The sequence below is a fragment of the Corylus avellana genome, chromosome ca5 (assembly GCF_901000735.1).
Source record: "Corylus avellana chromosome ca5, CavTom2PMs-1.0".
NCBI lineage: Eukaryota > Viridiplantae > Streptophyta > Magnoliopsida > Fagales > Betulaceae > Corylus > Corylus avellana.
Window position 1 is genome coordinate 11228363 of NC_081545.1, and position 18941 is coordinate 11247303.

At 39.5% G+C, this 18941-nt stretch overlaps 1 protein-coding gene across 2 annotated transcripts in view; it reads left to right on the top strand.

Moving 5' to 3' along the window:
- The window catches only part of LOC132180308 (protein SYM1-like), a 44421-nt gene that overhangs the window by 1890 nt on the left and 23590 nt on the right, over positions 1-18941 (top strand). The window lies entirely within an intron of this gene.

Sequence of the window (18941 nt, forward strand, 5' to 3'; positions counted from 1 at the left end):
AAACCTAAGTCTTTTCCCAACTATCAGCTATTCCTATCCTTAAAATCAACCAAGCATCCACTAAAATCCTTTCATGCTACACCCTTGCCTTCTATCCCTACCACATTTGCTCAGGCTGTTTCTAACCCTAAATGGTTTGCTGCAATGGAAAGTGAACTTCAAGCTTTAATTGACAATGGTACTTGGTCTCTCTGCCCTAGACCTTCACATCGAAACATCATCAAGAATAAGTGGGTTTTTCGGCTAAAGGAAAAATCAGATGGCACTATTGAAAGATACAAGGCAAGACTAGTGGCCAAGGGTTTCCAACAAAGAGATGGTATTGACTACACTGAAACCTTCAGTCCAGTTATAAAACCAGCCACTATACGGATCCTACTATCCTTAGCAATCCACTACAATTGGCCCCTCAAGCAATTGGATGTCTCTAATGCCTTCCTTCATGGTTACTTGAATGAAGAAGTCCTCATGGAGCAGCCTACTGGTTTTGTTGATGTAGCTTTTCCAGATCATGTTTGTAAGCTCAAAAAGGCCCTCTATGGTCTAAAGCAAGCCCCACGAGCTTGGTTTCATAGATTGTCACAAGCTCTTCTCCATCTTGGTTTTGTTGGATCCTTAGTAGATACATCTCTTTTTATGCTTCATCAAGGCTCTGTTCATATTTACATACTGATATATGTTGATGATATCATAGTAACAGGTACAGATTCATCTATCATGGAGACTCTCATCCACGGCCTTCAAATGGAATTTAAGTTGAAAGATCTTGGTTGCCTTTCATACTTCTTAGGCATCCATGTCCTTCGTGACAAAACTGGCTTGCATCTAAATCAAGGTAAATACATTATTGATTTACTTGATCGTGTGCAAATGCTTGGAGCAAAGCCCTATGCCGCACCCTGCACTTCAGGCAAGAAGCTCACCAAGCTTGATGGTGATACTCTACCAGATCCCACAACCTATCGTCATATCATTGGAGCTCTACAATACTGCACACTCACAAGACCTGACATAGCCTACATTGTCAATCAATTGTGTCAATTTCTCCATTGTCCAACTACAGAACATATGAAGGCTGCTAAAAGAGTTCTAAGGTATCTCAAAGGCACACCAGATCATGGCCTTCACTTCCCTTCAGGTCCTCTTCAACTTCAGGCATACTGTGACTCTGACTGGGCAGGGGATCCTCTTGATCGCAGATCCACTACAGGGTATTGTGTTTTCTTCGGCTCCAACTTAGTATCTTGGCATGCCAAGAAGCAGCCTGTTGTCTCGAGATCTAGCACCGAGGCTGAATATCGTGCAATGGCCATTACAGTTGCTGAACTCTCATGGCTTCGAATGCTACTCAAAGAATTGCAAGTTTCTCTCCATGATCCTCCTGTACTCTGGTGTGATAACATAGGAGCTATTGCTTTAGCTTCTAATCCCATCTACCATGCTCGTACCAAGCATATAGAAGTTGACTACCACTTCATCCGGGAGAAAATTCTTCACAAAGATCTTTGTGCTAGCTACATCCCAACTCAAGATCAATGTGCTGATATCTTTACAAAGGGCCTTACCTCCTCTCGATTTCTTTTCCTCAGAGACAAACTCATGGTTACTCCCCCTCCCATTCGTTTGAGGGGGGCTGTTAAGGAACCAATAGAGTCTATTTTATAGTTGTTCTTATCTTTTAGTATTATCCTTATAGTTGTTCTTATCTCTTCTCTTTAGTGTTCTAGTTGTATTTGTTTTACTTATTTGTATTGAATTAGGTCTCCTAGTTTGTATCAAGTTTGGGTTTGTCAAACTTGATTACAATTGTAACTCTTTGCCTATATATACAATGAGAACGAAGCTGAGACTTCATTCCGCCAAAAGCAATTTTCTTTGCTTTCTTTCAATATCTGTCCACAACAACCAGTGCCTGGAAAACTATTGCAAATATGTGAATAGATAAAAATAAACACACAAAGAAAAAAACCCCAACCATGACTGTAACAACATCAGCTATTTTTCTATTCAAAAAAAATCTTTACACTTCTTTGCATTATCTTCTATCTACTCCAAGCATCAACAAAAGCATGACCATATTACATCATAATCATCTAGTCAGCTCTTTAGCAAACAAGTCTCCAATGAAATTTAAATTAAGAAAAAGCATTGAGCTAGCTTATTTATGAACTCTAGTTACAACATCAGAGAATGGGAAAAAAAATTTCCAATTGAATTGTAATTTGTACCGTGTTTTTACCATATGAAAATGAGGAAACAGGTGATTTAGCTAACAAAAAATAAACAAGAATTGTAGCAGAAAAATGTACGTCAACTCACCGAGAAGAAGATGAAGATAGGGTAATTGATACTTTTCTCACTTGCTTTTGCTTTTGCATCATGGAATTCTGCATCTGAGTTGTTATTTTCATTTGGGGTAGTTGGACTAAACATCATATTTAATGCTCTAATGAATATCTTCTCTTCTGTACAACTTTGCAGATTCAGAACCCCAACTCTTCCTTTTCGCCCATTGAGTCTGAATTTCCAATTTATTAGAATCTATGATGAGATTTGAATTTAAAGATAATCAAAGGCATCAAAGTCTTAGCTAAGTCAAATTGAATTTAGCTAAGACTAAGCACCAGAGTGAGCTCAGTCATAGTAAATTAAGCTATGACTAAAATGAAAGAAAATATTCACAGAACAGAGCACCCTGCCTCGAAGAGAAGAAAAAAAAGAAAAAGTGCTCAACATTTTCTTCAATTTTAAGATAAAAAGAAACAACTTTGGTTTGGATAGCTTTGTAATACATGAACTTACTCCTTCCATTGCAATATGCACTTCTGCAAGCCCTTTGTGATACTCTTTGTTCCTCTGCATACTTTTTTCATATGATCCGCTCGATTCTTCTTGTCCCCCACCTGAAAACCTTATATAGAAAACAATCATTCTCCATATCACAGAATTCTTTTTTATTTAAACAAAGAAAAGAAGAAAATTATTCATAGCCATGTACAAATTCTCTCAGCAAAATTCATAATTTTCCTCATCAAATCTTATAATAGCCAAAATTATTGGGTCCATCCTTGAACGCCCTATACTGGAACAATAACTAGTAATAGATATTAGGGTCCTTTCTCTATTAGTTCATAGCAACACTATAGATCATACTCTTATATTAAAACAGTTCATTTTCTCTTTTTAATTGTTGCTTTTTTCTTTTAAAAAAAAAAAAGTAGAGAAAAAGGAATGAAAGAAAGATAGAAAAAAGCAAATATGCGAAAAATTTAACTAAACCTTGAAGTAAATAATTTTAGCAAAGTTTATGCTCATCTAAACTATATCACTAAGCTCTAAGGCCCCAAAAATTAAATTTTCATCCAAGAACTCATTAAGCAAAATTGCATGAATTGCCAAATCTTTGAAATGTGTCAATTCCAATCTAGTAGGCAAATATCACAGTTGAGTAGGCAAGGAGCCTTTAAGTAGCAATTTACAACTTTGAAAGAAGAGACCTGAGTTTTCACAAATGTAATGTACGTGTATTGTTTCTGTTACTATGCCATAAAAATATAGTTTAATTTAATGAAATACTGAGGCATAATTTCGGTAACAACCACTGATATTTTAATGCAGGAAAATTATGTCTCAAAGCGGTAGTTCAATCGGCTAGGACTACGCCTAATGAAGTAGAAGTCATTAATTCGAATTCCCCTACACCTTCTTGTGCGGACATGTCAAAAAAAAAAAAAAAAAATGCAGGAAAATCTTTCTATAAATGTAGGGTTAAATGCCCTTTTGGTACTTAGGTTTTAACGACTTTATTTTTTTCCATTTAGGTTTTATTTTGTATCATAAATAGTACCTATCTTAATTAGTATCTTATATGTAAATTCGGAAATAGTATCTCCATCTATATTTTGTCTATAAAACTAACAGATTGCCACGTAAAACCAATCAAAACATGCCACTTGTCCTATGTCCAAATAAAAAATTAAAAAAAAATACTAAAAAAAGAAAAAAAGACCTGAAAGAAGAAAATAATTGGGTGTGTTCTCCGAATTTCAGCTTCGGACCAAAGATTTATTGCAAAAATGACAAGTTAACAAAACCAAATGGAAATGAGAAACTTCAAAGGGAGAGAGGTGGAGAGAATATTCAAGTATTTATTGTTGATGTCTTCAATGAAGTTCTGTGTGGGAATCAATGGAGTAATTGAAGTGCTGTGAAAAGGTTGAAGTGAGTGGATTTGCAAGAAGCATCGGGAAAAAAAATAAAATGAAATAAAAAAAGGGAGGTAATTTCGTGATTTTATTATTAATCATGGTATTCTTCTTTTTAATTAAATTCTTGTCAGCAACTCAAATCCTCTATCTTCTTTGTTTAAACACAGTTTTCCGAACAATGACGTAACATGAACCATGTGAATGTTGTAATATCTGAAGAATCACCTAACTACAAAATAGTAAGAAAAGGATCAAAACTACCGGTGTTTGCAGGTGAGGAATAGCTCCGATGCCTAAATTAGTCATTGTGTTTGAGAGAATATAAAAACTTTAAAGATTATAAAATAGATGAAGAGAATTGAAAATATTCGATTAAGGAAAAAGAAGTTACCAAAAACTGAGATGAGACTTCCTTTTTTACGAATCAGATAGTAATTGCTTATTTGGCATAGTGGTCCTACCGAGGATCCACGTGACATATATTGTATTGATGAATAATAGGAGAATGCCACGTAAGCAAATAAAGCCTCCCGAGGAAAACCTTCGGGAGTACATGCTAGACTCGGTTTACCGAGCCTTTGAACCGAGTGTTGTATACCGAACTTGGGTGGATATAAAATTACCAAACTTAAGTTCGGTAAGCAGGTGTAAATAACCGCGCATGTATTATGGGCCATATGATTGTTTTGTTGGGCTTAGTATAGCTGACCCTGATCCAACAGTTACCCCCCAATTTCCTAGTCTGATAGACTATGAAAATTTCATATTTCTGAGAATGGGTCAGCTTTTATAAGTTCAGCCTTGTTTTCGGTAAAACAAGGTGAGTTGGCTCTCAAAATTCAAATTTCAGAACTTTCGAATTTCAAGAGGGAATATTTAGAGCAATAAACGATTTACCTTCCCTTTTTAAAACCACATGTCGAGCTTCTTGCGGTTAAAAAATCAAGCAACCTGTAATACCTCACCTCAATGACACACAATATTGTTCGCTTTTGGCTCCTCCAAACCAGACTTCCCAAGAAGTCACCCATCTTAGTACTACTCCAGCAAAAGCACGCTTAACTACGGAGTTCTGATGGGATCATGACCATCATGACTTTAAAACGCGTTGTTGTCATTAAGGGTGTAGTATACATTTAAGCATCTCCATACCCAAGCAATGTGGGACGTCACAATCACTCCCTCTTAAGACCCAGCGTCCCCGTTGACGACCCTCATTGGATTAGCCCATTCTTGGCGTCCGTCCCAACGAGTGCCCGCTAGCGATCTTCATGGGCTTGTGCACGCTCCCCCCCATCTCAGGCTGGACAATGGCTCTGATACCATTTGTAACACCCCACCTCAATGACACACAATATTGTCCGCTTTTGGCTCCCCCAAACTAGACTTCCCAAGAGGTTACCCATCCTGGTACTACTCCAGCAGAAGCACACTTAACTGTGGAGTTATGATGGGATCATGACCATCACGGCTTTAAAACGCGTTGTTGTCATTAACGGTGTAGTATACATTTAAGCACATCCTCATCTCCATATCCAAGCAATGTGGAACGTCACAATTACCTCATCTTAGGACCCAGCGTTCCAGCTGGCGACCCTCATGGGATTAGCGTCCGTCCTAGCGAGTGCCCGCTAGTGATCTTCATAGGCTTGTGCACGCTCCCCACATCTTAGGCTGGGCAATGGCTCTGATATCATTTGTAACACCCTACCTTAATGACGCACAATATTGACCGCTTTTGGCTCCCTCAAACCAGACTTCCCAGGAGGTTACCCATCTTGGTACTACTCTAGCAGAAGCACACTTAACAGCGGAGTTCTGATGGGATCATGACCATCACGGCTTTAAAGCTCCCCCAAACCAGACTTCCCAGGAGGTCACCCATCTTGGTATTACTCCAGCAGAAGCACGCTTAACTGCGGAGTTCTGATGGGATCAAGACCATCACGGCTTTAAAACGCGTTGTTGTCATTAAGGGTGTAATATACATTTAAGCATATCCTCATCTCCATATTCAGGCAATGTGGGACGTCAAAATATATTTTTTGGAAGGGATAGTAAATTCACTTACCATGAGGGTCTGATATCGCCTGGGTATGGAGATGCGGATGTGCTTAAATGTATACTACACCCTTAATGACAACAATGCGTTTTAAAGCCGTGATGGTCATGATCCGATCAAAACTCCGCAGTTAAGCGTGCTTCTGCGAGAGTAGTACCAGAATGGGTGACCTCCTCTCCCTTAGATGTGGGGAGCGTGCACAAGGCTATGAAGATCGCTAGCGGGCACTCGCTGGGATGGACACCAAGAATGGGCTAATCCTATGAAGGTCGCCAGCAGGAACACTGGGTCCTATGATAGGGTGATTGTGATGTCCCACATCGCCTGCGTATGGATATGAGGATGTGCTTAAATGTATACTACACCCTTATTGATAACAACGCGTTTTAAAGCTGTGATGGTCATGATCCCATCAGAACTCTGTAGTTAAGCGTGCTTCTGCTGGAGTAGTACCAGGGTGGGTGACCTCCTAGGAAGTCTGGTTTGGGGGAGCCAAAAGTGGACAATATTGTGTGTCATTGAGGTGGGGTGTTACACAACCACATGTCATCATCTGCACAAGGGGTAAGAATTTAATGGCACACTTTCTCGAAGAACCCTAGCTACTAGGGTTTTAAATGCACCGCTTGCGTTTCACCTTCCCGAAGCCTTTTAAAACTGTTTTCACCTTCGTTCACCCCCTATTTTCACCCCAACAGAAGCCATTGTTGTTTTTCTTCAAGCTTTTGTTTAAGTTTTCCACAACCGGAGCTCCTTCATTCGGATTACTCTGCTCAATATTATTTCTTACGAGTGGTATATTTTAGAACTGTGGTTGAGTCTGTCCCTTCTGCCAATCCTTTTGTTCATCCAAACAGCCCAATACTCCATTATTTCGATTTTCGTCTTCCTCTGATTGAACCATCTGTTGGTCATCTTCATTTAAGTGTACCCACCTTCTAATTCAGCAAGGTTATCCTCTCATTCCTCGTCAATTAGTCCCTGAACTTCGATACCTGATGAGTTGTAAAGGTGGTACTGGTCCCAATGTATTGGGTCATTCATACCCAACTACATGGGAGACAACTTTAACAGATGAAGATGAACCCGAAGTTTGTCAAACCTGTTGCATCCCTGATTCGGTATAGCTACGTTTTGATAATGAAGGAACCGGAGCTGTAGTTGATGTTGACAGAAATGAAGCTTGTGTATATATGGATATGTTTCGGATAGGTTTGAGATTACCCTTCCTGAGGATAGTTCGTGAACTATTGAGTTATATTAGAATAGCCCCTCATCAACTCATGCTGAATGGTTGGAGAACTTTTTTCGCTTGTATGATTGTTTGGCCGAAGGTCCTTGAGGCAAAACATCCCCTTACTGTTGTAGAATTTTTGAAGGTATACCGACTATCAAAGGGTCCTAGAACCGACCATTTGTTCACCTTTCAAACTTGGAAAAGATTAAAGCTCCTCTCCTTCAGGAACACTTATACCAGCAACAAAGGATGGAAAGATGAATTTTTCTTTGTTCAAGGTGAATGGGAATTTGCACCTTCAGAAGTAATTAGAGACCCAAGTATCCCTCGAGAAACCATTGCCCCTTCAAACCGAGGTATAAACCAAACATTGTTTTGTTTGTTTTTTCTTTTTTTTTTTTTTTTCTTTTTGTAGCAAAGCTAATCTTAACATATTTTATTATTTTCAGGTCAGCAAGAACCTTCTTTAACCGGAGAAGAGATGAGCCGAGTAAGGCAAGTTCTGGATTAGGCCGAACTACATCCATTGGAGATGGATTATGATGCTATTATGTCAGAAGAGAATAAAAGGCTATACTTATGGGCTTCCATAACTAAGAGACGGGCAAAAGTTGCTCCACTGAGGAAGTCATCTGCTGAGGCTTCAAGAAGACCAACTGCCGAGTCTGCCGAGCCTCCGAGGAAAAGAACTAGCAAAGTTGAAGAGCCTTCTAAAAAAAAGGCAAAAGGAAAGTTGGAGATGCTTTCCCGAAGAAACCCTCGACAAGACCCCCAATTGCTGCTAGAGTCTCTCTGGTGATTGCTAACGAGCCTGAAGATTCTAACATTTCTCCTCTAAAGAAAAAGAAGAAGACAAAGAAAACCGAGGGTGGCTAAAAAATAGTGAAGCCAGTTATTGATCTGGAGTCAAAGGGACTTGAAGTAAGCTCAGGGGCAGAACCAGTGGGAACAATATCCGATGTCCTCCCTGAAGAACAAGGAATCAGAACTACTTCTGATTTAGGAGTAACTACAAAGAGAACTGCCCCTAAAGTAGAAGCACTTGCTCCTCATGTCAGAGCGTATTCTAGTGTTCTCTGTGTTATTAGGAAGTTTTTGGGTACAAAAGATACATTAGTTTGAGATGCCCTTCTTGCAAACCAACCTTCCTGATCATCTTCCATTACACCAACAAGAACCGAGCTTCCTTTTCCGGCAGCATTTGAGGTTGAACCACTCTCTGTCGTGCCTCTTTCCTCGACTCCTACTGAAGTTGTGCACTTGAGTGCTGCTAAGTCTGAAGAAGGAAGCCCTATAGATGCAGGATGTATCCTTAGAGATCTTGCTTCAACGATGCCGCTAATAAAGCCACTTGCAATGATCCTCTCAGGGCAAATCGAAGTAGAGAGTTCATCTGTAAACCCTGAGGTTACTAGCACCGAGCCTTTAGTTTCTGAATTTATAGCTGATGGAGTTGTGGCCGAAGAACCAGTAATTGCTGAACCTTTGGTTACTAAATTTGCTACTACTGTGCCAGTAATTACAGAATCTGTAATTGTTGAGCATACAGTTGCTGAGAATGTAACTGCTGAATGTGAAGTTACTGAGATTGCAGTTACCGAACAATTGGCTGCCGAACCTGTAGCTGCTGAACATGTAATAGCAGCCAATGAATTTGAAGAGGTTGACTTTAATTTTCCAATTGGTGGGGAATCAGTTAATCCTGAAGAATCAACTTAGCTGCCAAGAAATAATCCAGTTGGTGATGATGCACAAAATCCTGCCGGGACTTCACAAGCAGCTGGTTCATCGGTAAACCGTACACCTAAGCCAATCACTTGGACATTCGGGGAACCTCTTTCTCGGCTGGGTGACAGTTGGTATGGCAATCCCTTTGTTACCTTAGCTGATTTAATACAGGCCAATCATGCACCAGATATCAGTGTTCAATTCCTGAAGGAAGTAATGGAACACATGTTGTACCACCAACTTGAGGTAAATATCCCTTTGTCTTTCTGAATTTTGATAATAATATTCTTATTCTGATAAACTTCTCTTTCTTTGTAGGGATCAATGCACAACATGAATTACTATCTTCATTTTAGAAGGTCTGCTGAGAGTTCGGCTTTAGAAGCTGAGAATTCAAAAAAGAGACTTAAAGATGCTGAGGCTGAAATTAAACGGCTGCAAGAAGTATCATCTCAGGAAGAAAGTGAGCTTCTTCTTTCTGGAGAACAAATAATTGAATTGGAAGCTCAATCTATTCAAGCAAATTCTCAGATTCGAGAATTAGAAACTGAGTTAGCTGCTGAGAAGGCCAAAGATGAGAGGTTGTTAACCGACTACTCAATTCTTGAAGATGAAGCTAATCAGTTCAAAGAGAAGCATGTTGATGCTGAGCTTCAATGCCGAGCTACCGAGTCTCGTATTAACTCAGTTTCTGAAGAACTTGAAGAAGCATAGAGATACTCTTCTGTTCAGTGTACTAGAGCTGAGGTAGCTAAAGGAAAGCTGAAACTAAAGAACAACTTTTGGTTGCTGGGAAGAAACAAAAATCAACAGACAAAAAGCTTAAGGCTGCTGAGTAGAAGACTTTAAGTCTTAAAAGAAAATTTGCCCGAGCTAAAGATCAAGTAATCAGATATAAGGATAAAGCTCAGAATTTCTATAAGCAGCTTTCATTTGCTTCTTGGGGCCGAGATTTTGGTTGGGACATAGGTTTCATCTCGGGGTTTGAAACTTTCCGGAGTTGGTCAAAGAATCCCCCCAAAGGTGTTGACCTCAATACTATTAAACCCGAAGATATTCCCCCTATTGAAGAAGCTATCACGAAGATTGCTATAGTCGGACAAGAGCAAATGCCAGACTGCAAAGGCATTACATATTTTGGTTTCAACCCATTTGCTAGATATGAAACTGGGGAACCTTCTGCTGCTAAAGAGCATCCCGAAGAATCTTTATCTGAAGATAACTCAGAAAAGTCAATAAATGTATTAGATGAAGAATGGGACCATGTATCGGATGGAGCTAACTGAAGTTTCAAATGTAATCCTTTGCAATGAAATGAATTTTTGTTTCTTCCATTTTTGACAATGAATAGAAAGTTTTTGATTTTTGCTCTTCTTACTCTGTGATTTGTGCTTTGTAAATGAATTGCTTCGTAAATTGCTTCATACATGTGTAACCCCCCGATTCCCATAGATTATGAGCTGAATTAATAAACAATGGGAATCTTTACAAATTACAGGGTAGAAATTTAATCATTGTGATTGTTTTGCATAATACTCGATTTCGGGAAAAACTTTGTTCAACTGAGAATGTTGGGTTTAGAAAGTACTCGGTTCAGCTGTATTAGTTGAACATTTGCCTCAGGGAAGCGTTTAGTTTTGCTATTTGTCACCGATGTCTTTGCCTTAGGAAAGCGCTTTGGCTATATTTCTCCAAGTGGTGCCTCAGGAAAGCGCTTTGTGTAGCTATATTTCTCTGAGGACTTTTGCCTTAGGAAAGCGCGTTGGCTATATTTCTCCGAGTTATGCTCAGGAAAGCGCATTTCCTATATTTCACTATGGTTAAACTTTGTTTAAAGGTTAAGTTCGAAAAGCGCTTAGTTCAGCTATATTTCCAAACTCATCTTCGGGAAAGCACCTCAGTTGTATTTCACCAAACTAAGCTCGGGAAAGTAATGTGGCTATATTTCACCGAAGGGTTTGGAAAGTACCTGATAAGCGCCGAATGTTGCACATTCAAGCCCCTTAATTTGCATATGTTAATTCCTTAGCGTTGTTATTTGTTTAATTTTGTTTTGTTTTTGTGTTTAAGGTCTTATTTGACAAACCATTGGAAATTGGGCTTAAAAGGACAACAAATTGAGCATTCTGGAGCTAGGATCGATCGTAGTACCCTTGGGATCGAGCGCACCTGCGCTCGAGCGTCTGCAGCCAAGGATCGAGCACATACCTGCGCTCGCGCGCACACCAGCTAGGCTCGAGCGCACCGAATCTTGGATCTAGCGCACACGAGCGTACAGTGCACGGCAAGAATTCTTCTCCAGCATGGACTTGGATTTCAATCTCCCAATTGGACTGGGAGATTGCTCTCTGGTTTTCTAGGGTTTTAGGGTTTTCCAAATCCCTATAAATAGGGCTCTAAACATTGTAAACAGACACACCGCTTCCTAGAGCTAGAAATCTGCAATTTGTCTTTGGAGCTTAGAAGATCATAAGCGGCTAAACCCCTTTGTGGGGTGTTGATGTAACCCTATCCAAGCACAATGGTTTGATTGTATTTAATTTCTAGATTTTCAATTCATGTATGTTGATTGTATAACTATGAGGATTGCTACAATTGATTTATGTTCTTAATTATTAAATGCAATTGTTCTTAAATTCCAAAATCAATATTTGTGAAATTCTTCTCTTGTCTTAGAAAGTATTTTACTTTTATTGAAATCAAATCATTCTTGTTTTCTGTGATTATGAGGATGATGGTTATACAATGGGTTTAATTGACATATGATCAATAGGATTTGATAGGCCATGCCTAGGGAAGACGGATTGTACTACACCCTAGTTTAGTGTAATTTAGGTAGACAGTCCGTGCCAACCGAAGATGGGTTACACTTATTCATTGATTGTATGTATCCTGTTATAGAATTTGATAATTTATACCTAGGGAAGACGGGTCGTACCGCGTCTTAGTGGTTAGGTGGATGATCCGTGCCAACCGAAGATAGATTATGCTTATTCTTTAATAAGGTAGTTTCTTGTTTATCTATAACATGCATAGAATGAATTTCTGGGATTAATTATGATTAGCCATTGTTATGCGGATGGAGGTGAAGTCAATACCCTACACTCTCTCTCTTGTTTTAAATTTATTTTATTTTCATGCACTTTAAATTTTAAAGAAAATCAAATCAATTCTTTTTTTAATTAAGTTAATTTTAATCTTTCGAATTTTGATAATAAAACCCCTGCAGTCATTGAGGTTCAACACCCTCTCTATAGCCGTATCCTACAAAGATTCGTTCTATTGCGAGTGGTTATTTTTTATTATTGATATTTTTGGACACAAAAAATACCACATCAATATTTGGCGCCATTGCCGGAGATCGAACCCGGGCCGGGGACTGCTTAACGGTTTTGTTGTCAAATTTTAGAGATTAATTTTAGCTTAATAATTTATTTCCCTATTTTAAGTTGCTAATTTTTAATTCTGGTTTGTGTTAATTTTATTTTTTTTTAGAATTGCAAACAGGTCCGTAAGCTGCCTTCTCTGTGACTGCGATCGAGCGCAGCCCCTGTGCGATCGAGCGCACGGCTGCACTTCAGCAGGATCCCAGCCAGCAGCACTCGAGCCTTCTACTCCTGCGCTCGCACTCATCTGCGGCAGTACGCTCGAGCGCACCCTGTCGTGCGATCGAGCGCACTTGCGGCATCCTGTATCCAGACCCTAAGTGCATACTAAGGCCGTTTGTGAGCTTGTTTGTTTTCTGTTTTAGCTTAATTTTTTATGTTTTCTTTTAAATTTCTGTTTAGTTTATGCTAGGTCGTCGTTCTTTATCTTTTCCATTAATTTCTTGCGACCTTGAAATTAAACGCACTCTTAGACAAATTAGATCCCAATTGAACTCTAATTTGCTAGAAGAGCGTTCCACTGAGACCATGGGGGACGGTAACCACGTAGCATTGCACGATCACTATCTTCCTACCACTTACACCACTCCCACATGTCTCCGGTTGCCTGAAATTACGGCAACCCATTATGAAATTAAGCCTAGCACTATACGAAGTTTACCTTCCTTCTTAGGGCTTAGCACTGAAAATCCTTATGAATTCCTCAGTGATTTCGAAGCAATCTGTGAGACCACTAAAATGAATGGATTCACTGAGGATGCCCTAAGGATCCGTCTTTTTCCTTTCTCCCTCAAGGAAAAAGCCAAACATTGGTTCCAGTCCTTAACACCCAATTCTATCACTTCTTGGGCTCAATTGCAACAAGAATTTCTTAAGAAGTACTTTCCCATAGGCATGACCAATGATACTAGGAGAGCCATTACTGCCTTCTCCCAGTACGAGGGAGAGGATTTCCATGAGACTTGGGATAGGTTGCAGACCTTGCTTAGATCATGTCCACACCACGCTGTCCCGAAATGGTAGCCAGTGCAGTGTTTTTATGATGGCCTGACCGAGTCCAATAGAAAAATGGTAGATGTATCATGTGGGGGGACATTCATGTTGAAAAGCGAAGATGAAGCATGGTCTATGTTTCAAAACTTGAGTAACAATTCTCTTCAGCAGGTTTCTACCAGACGGAGGGCACCAGCACCTAAAGCACTCAAGAAGGAGAGTTTGTATGAAGCACGCCATTCCCCAAACATGGCCAACCAAGTAGTTGAGGCTATCACCAAGAAGTTAGATTAAGGTCTGTTGACTGCTGGTTTTGCTCCTAATGCTGCTCACACACACACTGAAGCATGCTCATTCTGTTCCAGTCCTATGCATCAGGTAAATAACAGCCCTGTTACTGGAAATTATACTAATATTGCAAATGAGCAGGTTAATGCAGCTTTCTCCAGACCGGGTAATGATCAGTACTTCAATACCTACAACCCCGGGTGGAGAAATCATCCAAATTCCTCGTGGAAAAATTCAAATTCGGGCAACTCAGCCCCAGGGCCATACAATCAAGCTTAATCCAACAGACAGCCTTACCAACCTCATTCCACTTACCGGCCTCCACAACAGCACTACCAGTCTCCATCAGAGTCTAATTTTGAAGATCAGATTCTAAAAGCAGTGAATGAGCTGAGCAGCGAGATAAAGCAGTCAATCAAATCTCAAGAGGAAAGAGTAAACTCACATACCCACTCCATTGCCAAGCTAGAAGCTCAAGTCGGACAACTTGCCAATACCCTCAACAGGAGGGAAGAAGGAAAGCTTCCAAATCAGCCAGTGACCAACCCTAGGGGACTATACATGGTAGAAGGAAGCACATCTCAACTGGAGCAAGTTCAAGTCGTCACCACATTGCGAAGTGGAAGAATGGTTGACAATCATATGGAAGAAAAGAAGGATGAGCAAATTGAGGCCCCACAGAATCTGCATCAAGACAAGGGTAAACAAGTAAGCATCGAGGCATCTTCATCATCTACCCCCACTCCTGAGGTACCATATGAGCCTAGGGCCCCTTTCCCAGAACGTCTCAAAATACCTTCCCACTTCGGGAAATAAGGAGAAAAGATACAAGACATGATGGAAACCTTCAAACAGGTGCAATTGCAATTCAACATCCCACTCCTTGATGCCATCAAACAAATTCCAGCCTATGCTAAATTTCTCAAGGACTTATGCACTCAAAAGAGGAAGAATCAGAAGCACATTCCCAAGAAGGTCATTCTCACTGAGCAAGTAAGCTCTCTGATTCAGCATAACACTCCTCCAAAGTTCAAAGACCCCGGAGCGACTACAATTTCGTGCATCATTGGAAACACTGAGATTGAGAGAGCTCTCCTAGACTTAGGAGCTGGTGTTAATTTGCTTCCATACTCGGTATATCAGAAACTGGGCTTAGGGGAATTGAAACCGACAAGTACTGTCTTGCAATTAGCTGACCGCTCAATCAAGAAACCCCGCGGGATTGTGGAAGATGTCATTATCAAGGTGGACAAGTTCTACTATCCAGTTGACTTTATAGTTCTGGACACAGAACCGGTCCCAAATCCAGAGAAGCAAATTCCTGTCATCCTTGGGCGTCCTTTCCTCGCCACAGCCAATGCATGCATCAATTGCCGGACCGGAGTAATGAAGATCTCTTTTGGGAATATGAAGATCAGATTGAACATCTTCAATGCCTTCCAGAATGCGCCTGATCAGAATGCATGTTTCTTCTTGGATGACATTGGAGAAATTGTTGAAGACCCACCTCTTGATCCTCCATCTAGAGCCCCATCATGGAGAAACCCACCGGAGCCTATGCCTCTCACTTCAAGTACTCCACCACTTGATGACAACCCCACAAGGGACATATTTCAGTCAGAGGTTGCTGAAGTTGATTTCATTGGGGTGGAAAATTTTTTGGCAAATTCCCTGGCTACCCCAGTTTTTGAGAACTCCCATAGAGACAAAAGGTTGATCATGAAACCAGTTCAGGACAAACACCCTGAACATTGTCATGGAGGGCATCAAGACCTATTCGCTGGGAGAGGCAGTTTCGGGATGTTAAGAAGAATCCTCTTCCTTGTGGAGTGTCACATGATCATAAAGAAGAAGGGATGGAAGAGCTTGATTGGACTTCTGAAGGATCGAGGTAAGATCCTTCGGGACTCGGACTTACATTGAGAAATACCTCCTAGGATCAAGTGCAGGCCCTGTGCGCTTGACCCTCCACTCCACCAGGGCATATGATCTCCATCCAGGTTTATTTTATCCATTGTTGTTTCCTTCTTTGTTTATCTTTTTACAACAATGTGTGCACTTGATTGGTATTTGGTTGGAGTATCACTTTATTCTTAGGACATGTGTTTTTGCATTCAAGTTTGGGGGTATGATATGCCCACATCTGTTCATTCAGGTATTTCTGTATTCTTGATCTTATTCTTTAGTTCTATACATACATTGGGGACAATGTATGATTCAAGTTTGGGGGTATGGAAAAACAAAACACGGTCCATTTTTGTTGTTATTCTTAAGCATATGGTTGAGCTTTGATTTTGCTATAAATTTCATTGATAGGCTTAAAGTTGTGAACACATGATCATATGACTTAGGGATTTTGAGTCTTATTACTTACTTTTGGCAACATGAGATGCTTCTTGTTTCAATTTAAAGCTATCTTGAGCACACTAGCACATGTCTGTGAGGTATGAATTTTGAGACCAATTATGTTTGTTTTCAATATCGTGAATTCTGTTGGGTGACATATTGGGTGAATAACTTTGGCATGCTATAAAAAAAAATAAAAAAAATCAAGTTTGAATTTTTCGCTGAGTAACCAAACCTCTTGCCTCATTAAGTAGTGAGTGTTCGCGTCAAAAAGTGAAATTTTTGGGTTGATTAATAAAATGGCTAGCTTAGCTTTGTAGCCTTTTTGACTCGAGTTAGTAAGTCCTTAGGGGTGTCTTCACACCTAATGCCCTAAAGCCATTTGGTTTGGGAGACATTGACTTAATACTCGATACATGGGTCAACTAGAAAGCTTAAGGGAGCTAAGCATTGCAAAGCCTGCAACAAAAAAAGAAAAAAAGAAAAAAAAAATGTATGCCTTGGTTGTTTCATTTGATATGAAGTCCAATGAATTCTGAGATGGTGATTCATTCATATTGGAATTATTTTGAAGCCTCATGACTATGTGTTAGTTCACTTTGCACTAATTGAAATTTGTGTATCTCAATCTGCCATTTGTAAGTGATTTGACTTGTGAATTCCTTGAAATTTTGAAGATAGAGTTTATAATTTTAAGCTTGCTAATGAATGAGAACCATTATTTTTGTGATGCTTTATCCTTTTCAATGACATAATGATGACAATGTTTGTGGGTATCATTCCTGGAAAACCCTCACGAGACTTCACTCGTCCTCTAGGGAATGCCTAGGGGTTTAAAAGGCTTATTGCATACGCTAAATGCAATCGTACATCCCACGAAAGCTGGATTTATCTTTTTGTTTTTCAGTTTATTTTATGTTTTGTATTGCTAAGGGACTAGCAATATGTAAGTTTGGGGGTGTGATAAGCGCCGAATGTTGCACATTCAAGCCCCTTAATTTGTATATGTTAATTTCTTAGCGTTGTTATTTGTTTAATTTTGTTTTGTTTTTGTGTTTAAGGTCTTATTTGACAAACCATTGGAAATTGGGCTTAAAAGGACAACAAATTGAGCATTTTGGAGCTAGGATCGATCGTAGTACCCTTGGGATCGAGCGCACCTGCGCTCGAGCGTCTGCAGCCAAGGATCGAGTGCATACCTGCGCTCGCGTGCACACCAGCTAGGCTCGAGCGCACTACGCTCGAGCGCACCGAATCTTGGATCGAGCGCACACGAGCGTACAGTGCACGACAAGAATTCCTCTCTAGCATGGAATTGGATTTCAGTCTCCCAATTGGACTGGGAGACTGCTCTCCGGTTTTCTAGGGTTTTAGGGTTTTCCAAATCCCTATAAATAGGGCTCTAAACATTGTAAACAAAAACACCGCTTCCTAGAGCTAGAAATCAGCAATTTGTCTTTGGAGCTTAGAAGATCATGAGCGGCTAAACCCCTTTGTGGGGTGTTGATGTAACCCTATCCAAGCACAATGGTTTGATTGTATTTAATTTCTAGATTTTCAATTCATGTATGTTGATTGTATAACTATGAGGATTGCTACAATTGATTTATGTTCTAAATTATTAAATGCAATTGTTCTTAAATTCCAAAATCAATATTTGTGAAATTCTTCTCTTGTCTTAGAAAGTATTTTACTTTTATTGAAATCAAATCATTCTTGTTTTCTGTGATTAATTATGGGATTAATTATGATTAGCCATTGTTGTGCGGATGGAGGTGAAGTCAATACCCTACACTCTCTCTCTTATTTTAAATCTATTTTATTTTCATGCACTTTAAGTTTTAAAGAAAATCAAATCAATTCTCTTTTTAATTAAGTTAATTTTAATCTTTCGAATTTTGATAATAAAACCCCTGCAGTCCTTGAGGTTCGACACCCTTTCTATAGCCGTATCCTACAAAGATTCGTTCTATTGCGAGTGGTAATTTTTATTATTGATATTTTTGGACACAAAAAATACCACATCAATATTTGTAGAGCTATATTTCCAATTTGGATGCTCGGAAAAGTGCTTAGTTCAGCTATATTTTCCGAGTATGAAGTAGAGCATTTGATGTACTGTGTATATTAAGATTTTTGCATGATTATAACTTCAGAAGATTCTTTATTCATAAAACTCTTATTTTACAATAGCAGAATAGCAAATGATGAATCTTTGAAATTATAATTCTTATACAAAATACTTCTTAAGATGCTCAGCATTCCAAGAGTCGTTTTCCTTCTGAATTCGCGAGATGATATGCTCCTGCTCTTGTAAACTCAATCACCTTGTATGGTCCTTCCCAATTTGGTGCTAATTTTCCATCAGCTGAATCTTTAGTGGCTACAGTGACTTTTTTCAAGACCAAATCTCCAACTTTAAAACTACGATGTTTAACTCTCTAATTAAAATACTGAGCTATCCTCTGTTGATATGCTGCCATAGTTATCTGAGCTTGATCCCCTTTTTCTTGTAACAAATCGAAATGTAGCTTCAGACCTTCATCATTAAACTCGGAATTGAAAGTTTCTACGCTAAAACTCCCTGATCCAATTTCAACTGGAATGACTGCCTCGGTTCCAAAAGTTAAAGCATAAGGGTTTTCCTCAGTTGGAGTTCTTCTGGTGGTGCGATATGCCCATAAAACTTCTGG